We start from the raw sequence: 18,033 nt of genomic DNA on the forward strand, positions 1-18,033 counted from the left end.
ATTCAACATTCTATTTTTTCCCCTAAATATAATTGTAAAAAGGTTGCAGTTATCTTGAGACATAACATCTATCTCTTGCTCTGGATCAATGGAGATTGCCTACGCCTTTTTCCCAAATGATAACACTTGAATAATTTTTCAAATATCTTTTTTCTTTAGAACTGCAAGATCTAAATCACTTCATCCAATACCCCATATTATCTGAGACCTAAATAGAAGAAGTCACTTGATTAAATTTTAAAAGTCTAGCAGAAGTATCTGACTCACCATCTTTTGGCTGCAAATTCAGGAATTTTTTTGAAAGATAGACATCCAAAATACCTTTGCTTTAAGATTGAAATGTAACTAGTTTAGCCATTTTTTAAAAAATCAAATTAGTTGATTTTCCCTCAGCTTCTAGGATTCCATGTTACTGTCATGCAAACATTTGACTCCCTATTCTTATAGATCCATGTGCACATAAAGAAATGATAGTTCATGTGGTACACAAAAGTACCAGATCTCTGGATTCTCTGTCCTTTTGATGACATTAGATTCAGGGAACCAAAATGATAGAGTTACTTTTGGTCAGGGAGTTAAATGATGAGGTTAGTGGCAGGTTTGGGGTTCAGGGATCCAAATGAAGAGATTTGGCTCCCCTAATATCCCTTGGGTATTTAAGGGTAGGGAGTTTTGGGAACTCCCTTCTGGTGGCACAGAGGTCCTTTGTAAAGGAATTTATGAACCCGAAATGCTAGCCTTTGCTATACCTGAATAGAAATGCTGAATTCTTTAGTGGCAAAGTCCTGACAGGGGAGTAAAGTAGTGGAGGAGTCCTGGCAGAGAAGTAAAGTTTCTAGTAGAGAGATCCCAAAAGAGAGGTATAAAGTCTCATTAGGGAAACAGGTGAGGATAAAGAGAGGGTAACACTTAAAGAGAATATCATTCCAGCTGGCAGAGTTTGCAGCTATGCCAGGGAGAGAGATTTCTTGGCATACTAGGTTCTCTGCTAGGAGTGAGTTTAAAATTGGCTCTTTTATAATAGAAGCCTTTGACTACAAGCTGAGGTCTGCTCTGGATAGGGCTAGTGAGTGGAGTTTGAGTTGGAATTGAATAGAATTGAATGAGTCTATTTAATTCAATGGGAAGCTTAATCAGTAGTATTATCAATGGGGGTGGTGCCCATTTCTCAGGATCTTTTACAGAGGCTAGGATTCATGGAGAATCTGTTCTTCAAGGAGTTTTAGAGTTTTGGGGCTCCCTTGTCACTTCTTGTTCTTGCACAGATTCACAATGACTGAGCAGGATGAAAACTTTAGGCATAATCCATTAAATTATTAGGTGGTTTGAAGTGGAACAATATCCTACCCAATTTCACTTTTATCAACCACTAGGGAATTATGATTAGGAAAGTTTGTTAAATTTGTATACCCAGTCCTAACTATACATACCTGGCTGAACCAGTTGTTGGACATAGGACCTTCTTAATAATTACAAAGATCAATTAATTGTCAAACATAGAATCACTTTGTCATCTAGAGACTAACAATAAGCCAAATTTGCAGTTCACTTCCTTGATTCATCTATACTATTTAGGGAAATTCCAACTATGGGTTTCAGTATGTTTTCCCATCAGGAATGTCAGTGATGACTGAGTCAAACATTAAGTGTCTGATTTATAGCACTTTCTTATCTACTTGATGAACATTTCAAAAGAAAGTCAGATGCCCTATTTTCTGATCCTAGCCACCAATTGTTGTATTTTTTTAGTGTATTTACCCCAAAGCAACAGAAGTTTTTAGTCATTGCACATATTCCCTCACTTGGCTAACAAATAGTGGCTAGCTAGTCAATCTAACGACATTCATATTAATACTCTCAGTCTGTTCTTTGATAGTTTGGCCATGTCATTTAAAAAAAATTAATTCTATAGTATAAGATAAATTCCTAATTATTCCCTTGGTGCATAAAGTTTGGATTTCTAGAACTAAAATCTAATGCCTTAAGAAAACCAATTGTGAAAATTATCGTATGTAATTCTACAAATGCAAAAGCTATCTTGGAGTATACAGAAATAGGTCAGAATATAGATATTAGGAAACATGTTCGATTGGGAAGAGGCAAAAGTGATGCTTTTCCATCACAAATGTTCATTATGTATGGTACCATTTTCAAACACTAGTATAGTTACTAATGATATACTTTAGCATCCAAATGCTTGTGGAGTCTTCCCCCAAATTTGCCTGAGATGAAAAGACAATCAGTTGATGAAAGTGCCTATAAAATTTTAATATTTTTAAGGATCTTGATACACTATGTGTGATATCCTGTGGATAAAGACTGAAGATGTGCATCATGTATAAATATGTATATGGGATTATATTAAAAAGAGTAGGTAGGTATCTAATGTATATGGAGTAAAAGTTTCTTGAGCCATGTCCCTTGCTATCACATTTTTGTTTCAGTACTAAAAAGTTGTCTTTGCGGGGAGTGAGTATCATGAGGCTTAGTGACCAACCAAATAAATTAAGATAGCAATCTTTGGGATAGTCTCATTGTATTTTCATAGACTATTGTAAATTCATGATTAAGTTTGTGATGGTAGATTTGACAACAATAGCAGGAAGCATTGTGATCAAAATAAGTGAGCATCATGGTGACTGACAAGTCAGAACAATGGCTATCATTTCTGAAAATATTATCAACTCTGGTCATCAAACTGGATCTGGCAGAATCAGCAAGTGTCTCAAGGTCAATTAAAAGTATAAAGAATAAATTAGGCACTCCTCTTCCTCCCCATTGTTTCTTAGTTTTGTGTCCAGTCTACTAAATGATAATCAATTTTTTTTACTTTGAAATCTATAATGGGTTTCCTGTACTTCCTAATAGGATATTTTTTGGGAGCCATTAATCATCTCCTGGATGGCTATATGAAACCTTCACATCTAATTCTAATGAGAAATACACTTAGGTATATAAGGGAATCAATAGGACAGTCATATTACCTTGCCAAGATCTTCTACATGGGCACAGTAAAGCAGAATCTCTTTTTATTGCCAAGAAAATGAACAATGATGTTAGTATCTATTCTCCCCTGTTTTCCAATTACTATTAAGGAGGTTGAGAACTAAAAAAAAACACTCAACTTGAGCTCAGTCTTAGAGAAACAGTTGAGTGTAGTATCATTTACAGTCAACATCAGTTACAATTCCTTCTAGTCCCTCATTTTCAATCTCTTATAAATGTATAGTTAGAGGATGGACTAGGGGAGGCTTCTAAATGGACATAGGGGGTTTAAGATAAAGACTGTATTAGGAAATCAGTCTAACCATCCCTCTCACTATTTGTTGAAAGTGAGGATCTTTGAGTTGAACTTTTATCTGTCCCTTCCTGTTAGAATCCTAGTGTTAACTCAACTTGAAACAAGGTGATAACTCAAGTGAGATGTTAGAATCCTAGTGTTAACTCAATGGAATTGATACAATGTTTATTGGTTCACACTGTCTACAGTACAGAACAGAAGCAGAAGCGAATCCTTACAAAGTGATAAGTCAGTTGCCTAATTTAGCATGGTACTTAGCAAATCCTCTAGCTCACTAATGTATTTAAGTACTCATTGGAGTTCACACTTTTGGGAGATTCACAAGTCAGTATTCGGTATGAGATTCACAGATCAGAAACCCCATAATCCCACTCTCTCAGTGGCGGAGTCAACCTTTGGGAGATTATATATATAGATCTTAGAGCTTCAAGTTAGTTAGTTCGGAACAGTGCCAAGAGTTGGAGAGGAGTCCTCTGGGAGATTTGAGACCCAGGAGCACTCTGGGAGATACAGAAGCCCACAAGCCCTCTCTCGGAGGCAAGACAGATTCATTCCAACTTTCACCTTGGTGCTGGCTGGAGACATTCAGAATTGAGCTAGAGGAGTCAGATCCATTCCATTTTCCACCTTTGTGCTGGCTGGAGGCTGAAAGAGAAACCTTTGGATTTGGAGACATTCAGAGGAAGCTCTTGGAACCAAGTAGAGAGAAGGCCTCCAGAAAACTAGCTGAGCCCCAAGTGAAGGTTGGAATGAATCTGTCTTGCCTCCAAGAGAGGGCTTCTGACTCTCCCAGAGTGCTCTGTGTCTGTCTCAGAATGCTCCATGTCTGTCCCAGAATGCCTCTGTGTCTGTCCCAGAGTGCGTTCTGGCCCTAAGAGCTTCTTGCTTATATGAGCTCTCTAAAGGTGTGAACACAAGCATTGTTTCTATCAGTTCTACTTAGTACCTTGATCCTTCTGGCCCATAACATCTCCTTGTAAGATCAGATCAATCATACTGAACCATGCTAAATTAAATAATTATTGTCTCTATCAACTCTAATGACTTAACACTTTGTAAGGATTCTAACACTTTCTATTGTTCAGTTGTGCCAGATTCCTGAGGGTTCATTGCTGGATAAAAATGATGCAACTTTTAAGTAGAGACACATTCTTTCTTAGGAGATTTAGAACTATTTAGAACTCAATGGAGGTGGTTGAGGGACTAAAGATGCAATTCTGAAAAATCTTTCAGTTTTATCAACAAGTTAGGAGCTACTTTTCAAAAGATGTATAGTTAAACATGACCTCTTTTAGGATTCATTTTTATATTTTCAGGCACCTATGGACACATATAATCTTTATGATAGGCTTCCATAATCTTGGTCATAAAAAGGTCCAAGAGCATAACCTGTTTAATTGACTCTTGTAGCTCTTCAAGAACCTGTTGCTTTTTAAATTTTACATTTATTTTATTCTGAACTGAAGAAACAAAACAAGCTATTGCATAATATAGTAGAATAGAAAAAAATGACTGCACATGAAACTGAAAATCTATTACACACAACTTTTAAAATATGTAATAAAGTTATATAATTTCCCCCCTTTTTTCCTTCCTTACTGCCCCCAAAGCTCCCATTAAACAAAATATGTACTGTGGTTAATTTGGGTATTTAGAATAGTTCAAATGATTTAGCCACTCCAAATTGTTCCTAAAACAATATTGATACTACTATATATATTGCTTTGCTCATTTCACTGTTCATAATTTTGTCCAGCTCTATTCATGTTTTTCTAAGGTCACTGAGTTCATCGTTTCTCACAGCACTGTGTAGTATTCCATCAAAATCATCTACCACTACTTGTTCAGCCATTTTCCAATTGATGGATATCTCTTCAATTTCCAATTCTTTGCCACCCCAAAGAAAGCTGCTATAAATATTTAATAATATATAGGTTCTTTTCCTTTTTCCTTAATCATCTTGAGAAAGATGTGTAGTAGTGGTATTGCTAGGTCAAAGGATATAGAATTTTATAACTCTTAAGGTATCAATTCAGATTGCTCTCCAAAATGTTTGGATCAATTCAGAGTTTTATCATCAATTAAAGTTCAATTTTTTCGCATCACTTCCAGCAGTAGTTGCTTTCCCCTTCAATTGTTTTTTAGCCAATATGAGAAGTATAAAATGGTATTTGAACCTTGTTTTGCTTTGCATTTCTCTAATTAATAATGATTTACAGCATTTTCATAAGACCATAAATTATTTTGATTTCTTCATTGGAAAACTGCCTTTTCATATCCTTTGACCATTTTTAAATTGGAGAATGAAATATGCTTATAGAATTGCTAAAATTCTTTATATATTTCAGATATGTGACATTAATCTGAAAATCTGTCAACAAAAAATTCCCTGCACTGAATAACCTTCTGATCTTGGCTACTTATATTTTATTTGTACAAGCCCTTTTATAAAAATAAAGTAATTGAAATTATTCATTTTACACTGTAGTATATGACAAATAAGGGAGGTTATGTGAGAAAATTAAAATGGTAATGCAATGTTGGTGAAGTTATGTACTGTTTCAACCATTCTGGAAAGTAATTTGGAACTCTGCTCAAAGACCTATAATACCATGCATACTCTTTAAGCAAGCAATACCACTAGTAGGTCTATATCCCAAAGAGATACAAAACCAAAAAAAGAAAAAAATACTCATATATATATGTGTGTGTGTGTGTATGTGTATCCAGAGTAGCTTTTTTGTGGTGGCAAAGAATTCAAAAATAAGGGGTATTAATCAATTGTGGGGAATGACTGAGCAAGTTGTGTGTTGTATATGATTGTGTTATAATACTATTTTGTTGTAAGAAATGACAAACAAGGTATTTTCAGAAAAAAAAAACCTGAAAGATTTACATTAACTGATGCAAAGTAAAATGATCAAAACTAAAAGAACATCATACATGGTAACATCAATACTTTATGATAATCTACTGTGAAGAGTTTAGCTCTTCTCAGCTATGCAATGAACCAAATACAAGTCTGAAGGACATATGATGAAAGCTATTGTTATCCATCTCAAGAGAAAAAACTAATGGGGCCTGAATGCATATCAAAGATACTTTTTCTTTTCTTTCTTTTCCTTTCTTTTTTTTTCTGTTTTCTTTCACAGCATAAATTACATGGAATTGTGTTTTGTATGAGTACATATATACAACCTATATAAAATTACTTGTCTTCTCAATGGGCAGACAGAGGAGGCAAGGAGAGAATTTAGAACTCAAAATTTGAAAAAAAAAAAAAAGAATGTTAAAATATTCTTTACCTCTAATTGGGAAAAATAAAATTTCAAAATGCTTGGATTTGGGGGTACAAAAATGCTGAGTTGCTATGATTGTTTTCCACTTCCTACTATGTTTCTGATCTATTCTACTGATTTATCATTCTTTTTTTAATAAGTATCAAAGTATTACCACTTTGAAATTTGTAAGGCACCCTTCCTTCACATTTTTTTCCCGCTGCTTCCCTTGACGTTCTTAACTTTTTTCTGTTTTAAATAAATTTTGTTATTATTTTTTCTAGTTCCAGAAATAATTTTTGGTAGTTTGATTGGTCGGGTACTGAATAAATAAGTTAATTTGTGTAGACATAATGTTTATTTTATTGGCTTAGTCTGTGAACAATTAACATTTTTTCCAGTTTAGGTGTATCTTCATTTGTATAAAAAGCATTTTGTAATCATCTTAGTGGGTAGAGTTTCAAATATGTTGTTTTCTGCAGATATTTTAAATGAAATTTCTCTTTCAGTCTCTTCCTTCTGGTCTTTATTAATAATATCTAAAACTACTGATATGAGGTTTTTTTTTTTAAGTTTTCAACTTTGCTAAGGATTTTTTATTCTTTCAATTTGTTTTTAGTTGAAAAGGATTTTATGACGTTGTGTTTGCTGATAGTTTTAGACAGATTCTACTTAGTATTATAACAAAGCTTCATTTATTGTATACTCTTTAGTTTTTTTTTAATAGAATAAGGAATGAGTGTTGTATTTTTCAAAAGCTTTTTCTGTATCTATTGAAGTGAATCATATGATTTTTCCTTTTCCTTTTTCTTTTATAATTGATATGGTCTATTATCCTTATTATATTATATCTAATTATCCTATTGTTTGGGTTTAAGTCCTACCTGGTGATATCTTTGTGATACATCACCCTAAACTCTTTGCTAGTATTTTATTCAAAATTTTTGCTTATTATTCATTAGGGAAATTGGACTATAGCTTTCTTTGTCTTTGTTCTTCATAGCTTACATTTCAGAATCATATTTGTGTCATTAAAGGAATTTGGTAGGGCTTCTTTGTCTTTTTTTCTAAAACATTCCTATGGCATTGGAATTAATTGTTTTTTAAATGTTTGATAGAATTTACTTTTAAATGTCTAGTCTTGGGATTTTTCTTAGGGATATCATCTATGGCTTGTTCAGTTTCTTTTTCTAAGAGAGTTATTTGAGAATTCTCTTTTTTTTTTCTCTTAATTTTGGCTATTTGTTTTAGAAATATTTATTCATTCCATTTGAATTGAGATTTATTAGCATATAATTGGACAAAATAGCTTTTAATAATTGTTTTAATTTTTCTTGGTGATGAATTCATTTTTTTCATTTTTAATACTACTAATTATTTTCCCTTTTAAAAATCAAATTAACAAATGGTTTGCCTATTTTATTAATTGTTCCCATGAAAGCACCTCCTAATCTTATTTATTAGTTCATTTTTTCTCTCATTTTTTCTTAACCTCTCTTTTTGATATGCAAACTATTCATTTTAATGTTTAATTGGCTGTTTTAATTTGATATTTTTCATTTTTTAATTGCATGCTCAATTTATTGTTCTACTTTTTCTCCATTTTATTGATTCAAACATTTAGAGATATACATTTTCTCCTAATTATTGCTTTGACTGCATCTCACAACTTTTGGAATATCTCATTGTTGTTATTTTCTTTAATGAAATAATTGATTCTTTCTGTGATTTATTCTTTTATCCAATCATTCTTTAGTATTAAACTATTTAATTTCCAAATAATTTAACCTATGTTTCCAAAGCCCCTTGATTAATGTAAATTTTGTGCATTGAAAAGGGTCTGTTTAATATTTTGTTTTTCTATGAGGTTTTAATGTCCTAAGGCATCATCAATTTTCATAAAGATGCCGTGCACAGTTGAGAAAAATTATAATCCTTCCTACTCCCATTAAATTTTCTTCAAAGGCTTATCAAATTTAATATACATATATATATATATATATATATATATATATATATATAATTAGGTCTATTTTTGCTTTTACTATGCCACTTTTTTTTTACTTTAGCTGAAGCATAACACATTCTGCTCCAGTCCCCTTAATTTTATTTTTTTATTCTGTGTATGTTTTTTTCTGTTTCAAGTGGTATACACATACATATAAATATATACATGTATACACTCATACATATGTACATAAATTTATAAATACAGATGGAGAGTACAGTAGAGCAAGAGAGAAAGAGAGAGAGAGAGAGAGAGAGAGAGAGAGAGAGAAGAAGAGAGAGAGAGAGAAGGGAGGTTGGGAGGGAGGAAGGGAAAAAGGGAAGGAGAGGGGAAGAGGAAGGAAGGAGACATTTTATGGGTGACTTTATCCCGTTCACACAGTTAAAATTACTAACTTACATTTCCTTTTATGCTGTTTTTTTTTCTATTTGTTTTCTTTAGCTTAGCCTTCTCTTTCTCTTTTTACCCTTTTGTTGTTCAGTTGTTTCAGCCACATTTGACTTTTTGGGGACCCCAACAGGAATTTTATTAATAAAGATACTGGAATGGTTGCTATTTCCTTCTTCAGCTCATTTTATTGATAGGGAAACTGAGGGAAATAGGATTAAATGACCCTTGCTCAGGGTCACACAGCTACTGAATTTCTGAGGCCAGATTGAATTAATAAAATATAGAAAAAGCAGAATAATAGATTGGGCATGCAACTAAAAAAATAATGTCTTCTTATCTCAAATACTTAAGCCCAAACACTGCATTAGCTAGTTTTACTTCTAAGAAGTGTTTTCCTTCTGACCAATGCCTCTCTTAACCCCTTCTTCCTTCTATCATCTCATACCTATAAGATTAGCTATTATGATAGGAAAAAATTATGATAAATGTTGGAGAGGATGTAGCAAAACTGGGACACTAATGCATTGTTGGTGACGTTGTGAATTGATCCATGTCCAAAGGGCTGTCAAAATGTGAAAACTCTTTATTTTGGGGAGAACTCTTTGATCCATCAATGCCACTGCCGGCTACATTTGTTTGTAGCAGCTCTTTTTGTGGTGGCAAAAAATTGGAAATTGAGTGGATGCACATCAATTTGGGAATGGTTGAATAAATTATGGCATATTATTGTAATGTAATACTATTGTTCTATAATAAGTGATAAGTAGGCTGATTTCAGAAAAGCCTGGAAAAACTTAAATGAATTGAGACTAAGTAAAGTGAGCAGAACCAGGAGAGCAGTGTACACAATAACAGCAAGATTGTGTATTGATCAACAATGACAGACTTAGCTCTTTGCAAAAATAGTGATACAAGATGATTCCAATAGACTTGGGATAAGAAATGCCATTCACATTCAGAGAAAGAACTATGGAGATTGAATACAGAAGACAGCATAGTAATTTCACTTTTTCTTTCTTGCGACTTTCCCATTTTGTTTTAATATTTCATTTTCAATATGAATAATAAAGAAATATATTTATAATCAGTGTACATGTATAATCTATATCAGATTGCTTGCTCTAATTTGCTATTATCTCAAAGGGAAATTATAAAAGAAAGGGAGAAAAAAACAACAAAATGAATGCTGAAAACTTTTGTATGTAATTGTAAAATTAAAATACTATTGAAAAGTTCAAAAGGGTGAAGGGTATTAACAGTACCAACCTGAACTATTTAAATAAAATACTAATTGTCAAAAAAAAACTGCCTGTTTTTATCTGGTCATATAATTCTTCTCCCTACTTTTTCCCCTTCACTTAGTCAAATAAATTCCTTTTTTTTGCAAGTGTCTACATGAGGTTTGTCTGCTTACTATTTTTGCTTTGCGGACCATAAATTCTGCTCTCATAATTTTCATTTCTGTTTTTTTTTGCAACTTCATTATTTTTTATTTATTTTAAAGCATTTTCTTTTCAAAACATATTCATGGATAATTTTTCAACATGAACACAAATTCCTTCCTTCTCCACAGATCTGACAGTTAAATTATCCTATGTTCTTCTAATTTGTTTATAATATCACTCTAAGTCTAAATCATGAAGCCATTTCACCTTTATCTCAGTAAAGAGTGTTAGGTATGGGCCAGTGCCTAGTTTCTTCCATGTTAGTTTCTAATTTTCCTAACAGTTTTTGTCTAATAGTGAATTCTTATCCCAAAAGCTGGGGTCTTTGGGTTTATCAAACATAGATTGCTGTAGTTATTGACTATTTTGTCCTGTGAATCTAACCTATTCCACTGGTCAACTACTCTATTTCTTAGCCAGTCCTAAATGGTTTTGATGACTGCTGCATTATAATATAGTTTTAGATCTGGCACAGCTAGGCCACCTTCAATGGCTTTTTTTTTTCATTAATTCCCTTGAAATTCTTGACTTTTTGTTCTTCCAGATGAACTTTGTTATTAATTTTTCTAGGTCTTTAAAATAATTTCTTGGGAAATTGATTGGTATGGCAGTAAATAAGTAGATTAATTTAGGTACTGTTATCATTTTTATTACATTTACTTGGTCTACCCATGAGCACTGGATATTTTCCCAACTGATTTCCCAAATCTTATTTAAGATTTTAGCATTAATATTCATTAAGAAGATTGGTCTATAATTTTCTTTCCCTGTTTTCACATCCTTATTTAGGATAACAAGGATATAACATCCTTGTTAAGGTATCAGTATCATGTCTGTGTCATAAAAGGAATTTGGTAGGACTCCTTCATTCCTTATTTTATCAAATAATTTATATAGCATTGGGGCCAATTGTTCTTTAAATGTTGGTAGAATTCACATGTAAACCCATCTGATACTGGGGATTTTTTCTTAGGGAGTTTATTAATAGCATGTATTTCTTTTTCTAAAATGGGACTGTTTAGTCTATTTACTTCTTCCTCTGTTAATCTGAGCAAGCTATATTTTTGAAGGTATTCTTCCATTTCATTTAAGTTGTCGAATTTATTGGTATAAAGTTGGGCAAAGTAACTCGTAATTATTGCTCTAATTTCCTCTTCGTTAGTGGTGAGTTTTCCCTTTTTATTTTTAAGACTAACAATTTGATTTTCCTCTTTCCTTTTTTAAATCAGATTTACTAATGGTTTGTCTATTTTGTTGGTTTTTGCATAGAACCAACTCTTAGTTTTATTTATTAATTCAATAGTTTTTTTACTTTCAATTTTATTGAGCTCTTATTGAGCTTTTATTGAGCTTTTATTTTTAGAATTTCAAGTTTAGTGTATGACTGAGGGTTTTTAATTTGTTCCTTTTCTAGCATTTTTAGTTGCAAGCCCAATTCATTGACCTCTTTGTATTATGCAAGTAGGCCTCTAGAGATATGAAATTTCCCCTTATCACCACTTTAGCTGCATCCCACCCATTTTGATATGACATCTCATTATTGTCATTTTCTTGGGTGAAGTTATTAATTATGTCTATGATTTGCTATTTCACCCAATCATTCTTTAGTATGAGATTATTTAGTTTCCAATTTTTTTTGTCTATTTTCCCCTGGCTTTTATTGATGTAATTTTCATTTGCATCATGGTCTGAAAGGATGCATTTACTATTTCTGCCTTACTGCATTTGAGTTTGAGGTTTTATGTCCCAATATATGGTTAATTTTTGTATAGGTTCCATGAACTGCTGAGAAGAAAGTGTACTCCTTTCTGTTTCCATTTAGTTTTCTCCAGAAATCTATAATATCTAATTTTTCTAGTATTCTATTTACCTCTTTGACTTCTTTCTTATTTATTTTTTTTGTGGTTTGACATCTAATTCTGAGAGTACAAGGTTGAGATCTACCACTTTTATAGTTTTACTGTCTATTTCTTCTTGCAGCTCTCTTAATTTCTCTTTTAAGAATTTAGCAGATACACCACTTATTGCATATATGTTTAATATTGATATTGCTTCATTATCTATGCTACCCTTTAGCAAGACATAGTGCCCTTCCTTATCTCTTTTAATTAGATCAATTTTTGCTTTGCTTGATCTGAGATCAGGATGGCTACCCCTACTTTTTTTTGACTTCACCTGAAGTATAGTAGTTTCTGCTCCAACCTTTTAACCTTTACTCTGTATGTATTGCCCTGGTTCAGGTGTGTTTCCTGTAAACAACATATTGTAGGATTCTAGCTTTTACTCCATTCTGCTAACCGCTTCCTCTTTATGGGGGAGTTTACCCCATTCACATTTATGGTTAAAATTACCAATTCTGTATTACTTGTCATCGTGTTAACCCCTGTTTATACTTTTCTCCTTTCCTTTTCCCTTATCTCCCTCCCAGTATTAATCTTGTGAGCACCACTTACTTCTCACAGCCCTCCTTTTTTAGTATCCCTCCTCCCACCTTAGAGTTCTTCCCCCTATCTTACTCCTTTTCCTCACAATTTCTGTATTCCCTTCTGATTAGCTTATTCCTTCCCTTTTCAATTTTCCCTCCACTTTTCAATGAGGTGGAAGAAGTTTCATCATAAATCAAATATGTCTAAAATTTTTCTCTTTAAGCCAATTCTGATGGCGGTAAGATACATACTATGTTCATCCCCTCCATTCTTTCTCTCAAATATAATAGGTTTCCTTTGCCTCTTCATGAGATGTAGTACCCCCACTTTAGCCTTTTCTGGGTACAATTTCCTTTCCCCCTCTAATTTCTAAAACAAGGTATACATGTATTCTTTATACATCTTTATAGAAGAAATATAGTTCCCAAGATTTCTTTTTACTTTTTTAAGGTTTTTCTTGAGTTCTATATTTATAGATCTAACTTTCTGTTAAGTTCTGCTTTTTTCATCAAAAATAGGTAAAATTAGCTTATTTCCTTGAATGTCCATTTTCCCTAGACAAAGATGCTCATTTTAGCTGGGTAAGTTATTTTTGGTTGCATACTAAGTTCCTTAGCTTTTTGGAATATCATATTCCAGGCCCTTTGATCCTTTAATGTAGACATTGCTAGGTCTTGAGTAATCTTTATTGTGACTCCTCTATATTTGAATTGATTTTTTCTAGCAGCTTGCAGTATTTTTTCCTTCATCTTATAGTTCTGGACTTTGGCCACTATATTTCTTGGTGTTTTGATTTTAGGGTCCCTTTCAGTAGGTGATTGATGAATTCTTTCAATTTCTATTTTACCCTCTGTTTCTATAACTTCTGGGCAGTTCTCTTTGATAATTTCCTGGAAAATAGTGTCCAGGTTCTTTTTTTCATCACATTTTTTTTTTCAGGGAGTCCAATAATTCTCAGATTGTCTCTCCTAGATCTATTTTCCAGGTCTGTTGTTATGCCAAGAAGGTATTTGACATTTTTTTCTATTGTTTCATTTTTTTTTGGTTTTCCTTGACTGATTCTTGGTGTCTCCTTGAGTCATTCAATTCCATTTGTTCGATTCTGATTTTCAGTGAAGTATTTTCTTCACTCACTTTTTAAATATCATTTTCTAATTGTCCAATTGAGTTTTTAAGTGAGTTGTTTTGTTCTATGGAATTTTTTTTCCATTTTGCCAATTTTATTTTTTGAGTTATTTTCTTTTTCCAGTTCACTAATTCTGTTAGTTCTGTTTCAAGGATTTGATTTCTTTATCCATTCTGTCTTTAAATGAGTGGGATGACTTATCCAGACTTTCTTGCCAAGCTTCCCTTTCCTTTTCCCATTTTTTTCTAGCTCTCCTGTGAAAGCCTTTTTAATTTCTTCTATGAGATTTTTTTTGTGTTGAGGACCAGATCATATCCTTTTTTGGGGATTCATCTGGAGACAGTCTGTTTTTAGTCTCCTCAGGGTTTAAAGTCTGCTTTCTATCCATATAAAAGCTATCAATGGTTAATGTCCGTTTAAATTTTTTGCTCATTTTGTCAGAGAATAATTAAAGAAGACAAACTAGCAAATAAAACCCAAATGCAATCTGCTTCTTTTTTTGTGGGGGGAGGGGGACTGGATGGTGTTACCGCCCTTCCTCTACAGACTGAAGTGGGGCAGTAGCGAGGCACTAGCAGGACAGCAATGGCTGCACTGCGTCTGTGCTCTGAGACTCTGAGAGTGTGCTGAGACACTGTGGGTGGGTGTGGCCGGGTGTTGAGAGACACTAGCTTTTCAGGGTTATAGTCTTCACCCTCTGTGTTTTTAGTTTCTCTGCTTGTCTACTGGCTTTCTGCCAGGGCAAAATAGCCACACTGTGGTAAAGCTCTCCCAACAGAGACTGCTGAAATCACACACCACCCCCCTCCAGTCTGCTCAGCTATGAGCTGCCTGCTGTGCTCTCGCTGCCACTGCCTGCCCTCTGTGGGATCTAACCATCCCCACCCTCCAGCAAAAACAGACCTTTTCTGGTGAATTTCAAGGATGTCTTCTCTTGATAATTATTTGTGGGTTTTTTTCAGTCAAGCACTAATTCCGAGGCTTGTCATGAAATAAATTCTGAAAGAAAACACGGAGCTTAAGTAGATGTGTGTCCCTCCCATTGAAAATTTAAATAAAAATATTGCAGATAGCAAAATAAAAATAATATAGATAGCACAATCAACTCTTCTGACTTTATTTGTTTTTCCACCCTTCTAAACTATGCTCTCACTGAAGTCTTTTATGGATGTAACTTGTCTTCTTCAAAGTTCTCTCAAGTAAACAAGACCTTGTGTGAGCTAAAGAACTTCTGAAGTGAAAGACCCAGTCAAAACCTACCTCATTGAACACCAGAGATTCTACTAAATATAATACTGAATATAATGATATTGAGGCAGACATGTAGAAAATACATTTATCCAAAGTAACACATACCTATGGAAGTCCAGGGATTTGATACATTTCCTTTCCTCATGGTGTCCTCATAAGGTATTTATTCAACTTCTCAATTACTAAATTTAGAACTCTGTGGTGCATTGTCTTCTTTGTTGGCAGTGGTCAGGTAACATAAAGCTACTATATTCTCTCTTGTTGGAAGGTATGTTTACATTGGTCTAGTAGCTCTGCTACTATTTACCATGGCAAATGATGAAGAAAGAACAGATGATTTCTAGCCTTTCCTCCCTTTTCTCTAGTTTTCTTTAGAATAGACATAAGGGTTTTCTCCACAAATTGCTTTCAGCCTGGACTAACTCTGGAAAGAGTGAACAGAGCCTTTTAAGTACTATCAAGTTCAAGAGTTTGCCCAATCAATGCTTCTATTGATTCATTTTATTTATACTTCAGGAAGAGGTTAAGGCTAACCCTTTAACATCTTATTATCTGTGAATACATTCTGTGGGGAATTCAATGAGTCAGGAGCAAATTCTCTTACTAGTTATGCCTGCTTGTGTCTCCCACTCCACTCACTGATCCCTATAATACTATAACTTCCTGATAATTAGAGTCATGGTAAATAATTAGAAAGGTGGAAGGAGCAAACTTGTTTGGCTATTTTTCAAACATGATGTAGCAAGATTTTAGCTGAAGTATGGGATGAACTAGATGAAAGGAAGAAAGAAAACAAGTATCTATTAAATCCTATTGTAGGCCAATAACAGTATTAAGTGCTTTACCAATATTATCTCACTTGATCCTAACAAAAACCTAGAAAACAAGATGTTATTATCTCATTTTGCAGAAGAGGAAACTGAGAAGAGGTTAAATAGCTTGACCAAGGTCTCATAATGATTGAGTTTTAGGCTATATTTGAACTTTAGATCTTTCTAATCTCAGGCCCAATACTCCATCCATAGTGTCATCTACTTGTCTCTTCTAAACCTCAGATTTTATTTGTGATTTCATTAATGTTCATACCTTTGTTGCCTCTTTCAAATTTCATTCTTAATTTGGTTTGGATGATTTAGGTCCCTTGTTAAATTTTCTGTAAACTTATCTTCCTCAGTAATGTAACTTTCTCTTTTAGGCATTCAATAAGAATTTCTTGATTAGGATAAGCCTTTACCATATTCCATTTACCACAGTTAGGTCCTAACCGTTCCCGCCCTCAAATAATGACCTTGGTGGATTTTGACTCAATACCAAGTAAAGCCCTTAGCCTAACATGGCAGCCTAGAAGTTGGTAGAACTCCAATCCTCTTCTTCCTCTTTCTAATTTGGTCTGTATAGTTTGAATAGACTCTTCCTTTTTTCCCAAATGCAAGAGGCAGGAGAGCCACAAGAATGTTTTCACCTTTCAGGGAGGAAAATTTTAACATTCAAGGGATTCCCCAAAAGCATGTTGCCTCATATGGTATTGGCTGAACAACCATAGACAGTGCATAGTAGTATAACTAGCTCTGTTTTTTGTGTATTGGAGTATACTTCACTCTTGTTCACATTACAGAGAATGAGAAGATTTCTTCAGTTTTCAGCTACTGTTTTTGCAGTTTGCCACTAGATAGGCAGTTTCTGATTAATATTTCATCAGTGTAGAAAACTGAGGCACTATTTATTTGAGAGTAAAATCACAGTCCTTTAGATTTTTATTGGAGGGTTTGGGACAATCTCATGTTGTTATGTCAGCAAAGAAATTTGTGATTATTTATTCAATTATTTATTTAAGTGTGTTGCCAGAACTCTACCTCTTGCTATTAAATCTCCCAATTTTTAAGCTTGTGAATAAAAGTCATTTGAAATGAAAAACTTGAAAAATGATCACTCGTTTGATGCTGATTTTATTTTATTAATGTATCATATTGTGTTTTTTCCCTTTGAAAAGTGATTAAGAGTTAATTTGTTCTGCTTCTTAGAATATTACTATCCCTCTTTATTTACTGATTTAGTTGTACAAGGTTTTGTATTCTGGAAAATGATACAGAAGTTTATTTTCTTTGATGTTTGTCAAATGTTTTATGTATAATTGACCATCTCTGCTACACACTCCTTCTTTTGCAGATGTAACAACTTTCAAAAATCTTTTTTCTACATATACCTTTGTCTGAGTAAATATGTAAAATTGAACTACTCTTTAAGATAGTAGAAGCAACTTTATAGCATATTAGACTCTTTCCTAAAGGAGTGGATTGTTATTAACTAGCCTTAATCACAGTAATGTGTATGTGTTGGGGAAGGGGAAGGGTCTTATGAATAGCTGCATTCTATACACTGTAGGCCTGGGCTATCTGGTTTAACACCATTGATAAGATCAGATATAGCAGTAGATATAGATGTGATTATTTTGTTAAGTATTGTGTGGTACATTGTTGCAATTGTTTCAATGTACTGTTGCAATGGCATCTGGCATGAAATTATACTAGCTTCCTTCATCTTTTTCACTAGAGATGAAATATGTTTTACCCTATTGAGAACAGTATTATATATTTTTAACTACATAAATTTACCCTATTTACAGTATCATAGCTCTAAGTTATTAGAAAGGCCCATATCATCACTAAACCCATATCCTGTCTCCCCTGAAAGAACCAAATGGAAAAGGGCCTTTATTTACCTCAGACTTGGAAAAAGGAAAGGAAATGGAATTGTGTGTGTGTGTGTGTGTGTGTGTGTGTACACATACTATATGTACTGTTAAACATT

At 33.5% G+C, this 18,033-nt stretch overlaps 1 protein-coding gene across 1 annotated transcript in view; it reads left to right on the plus strand.

The window, feature by feature from the left end:
- Positions 1-18,033, plus strand: part of MDGA2 (MAM domain containing glycosylphosphatidylinositol anchor 2) — a 639,286-nt gene that overhangs the window by 440,420 nt on the left and 180,833 nt on the right. The window lies entirely within an intron of this gene.

The sequence above is a fragment of the Sarcophilus harrisii genome, chromosome 2 (assembly GCF_902635505.1).
Source record: "Sarcophilus harrisii chromosome 2, mSarHar1.11, whole genome shotgun sequence".
Classification (NCBI taxonomy): domain Eukaryota; kingdom Metazoa; phylum Chordata; class Mammalia; order Dasyuromorphia; family Dasyuridae; genus Sarcophilus; species Sarcophilus harrisii.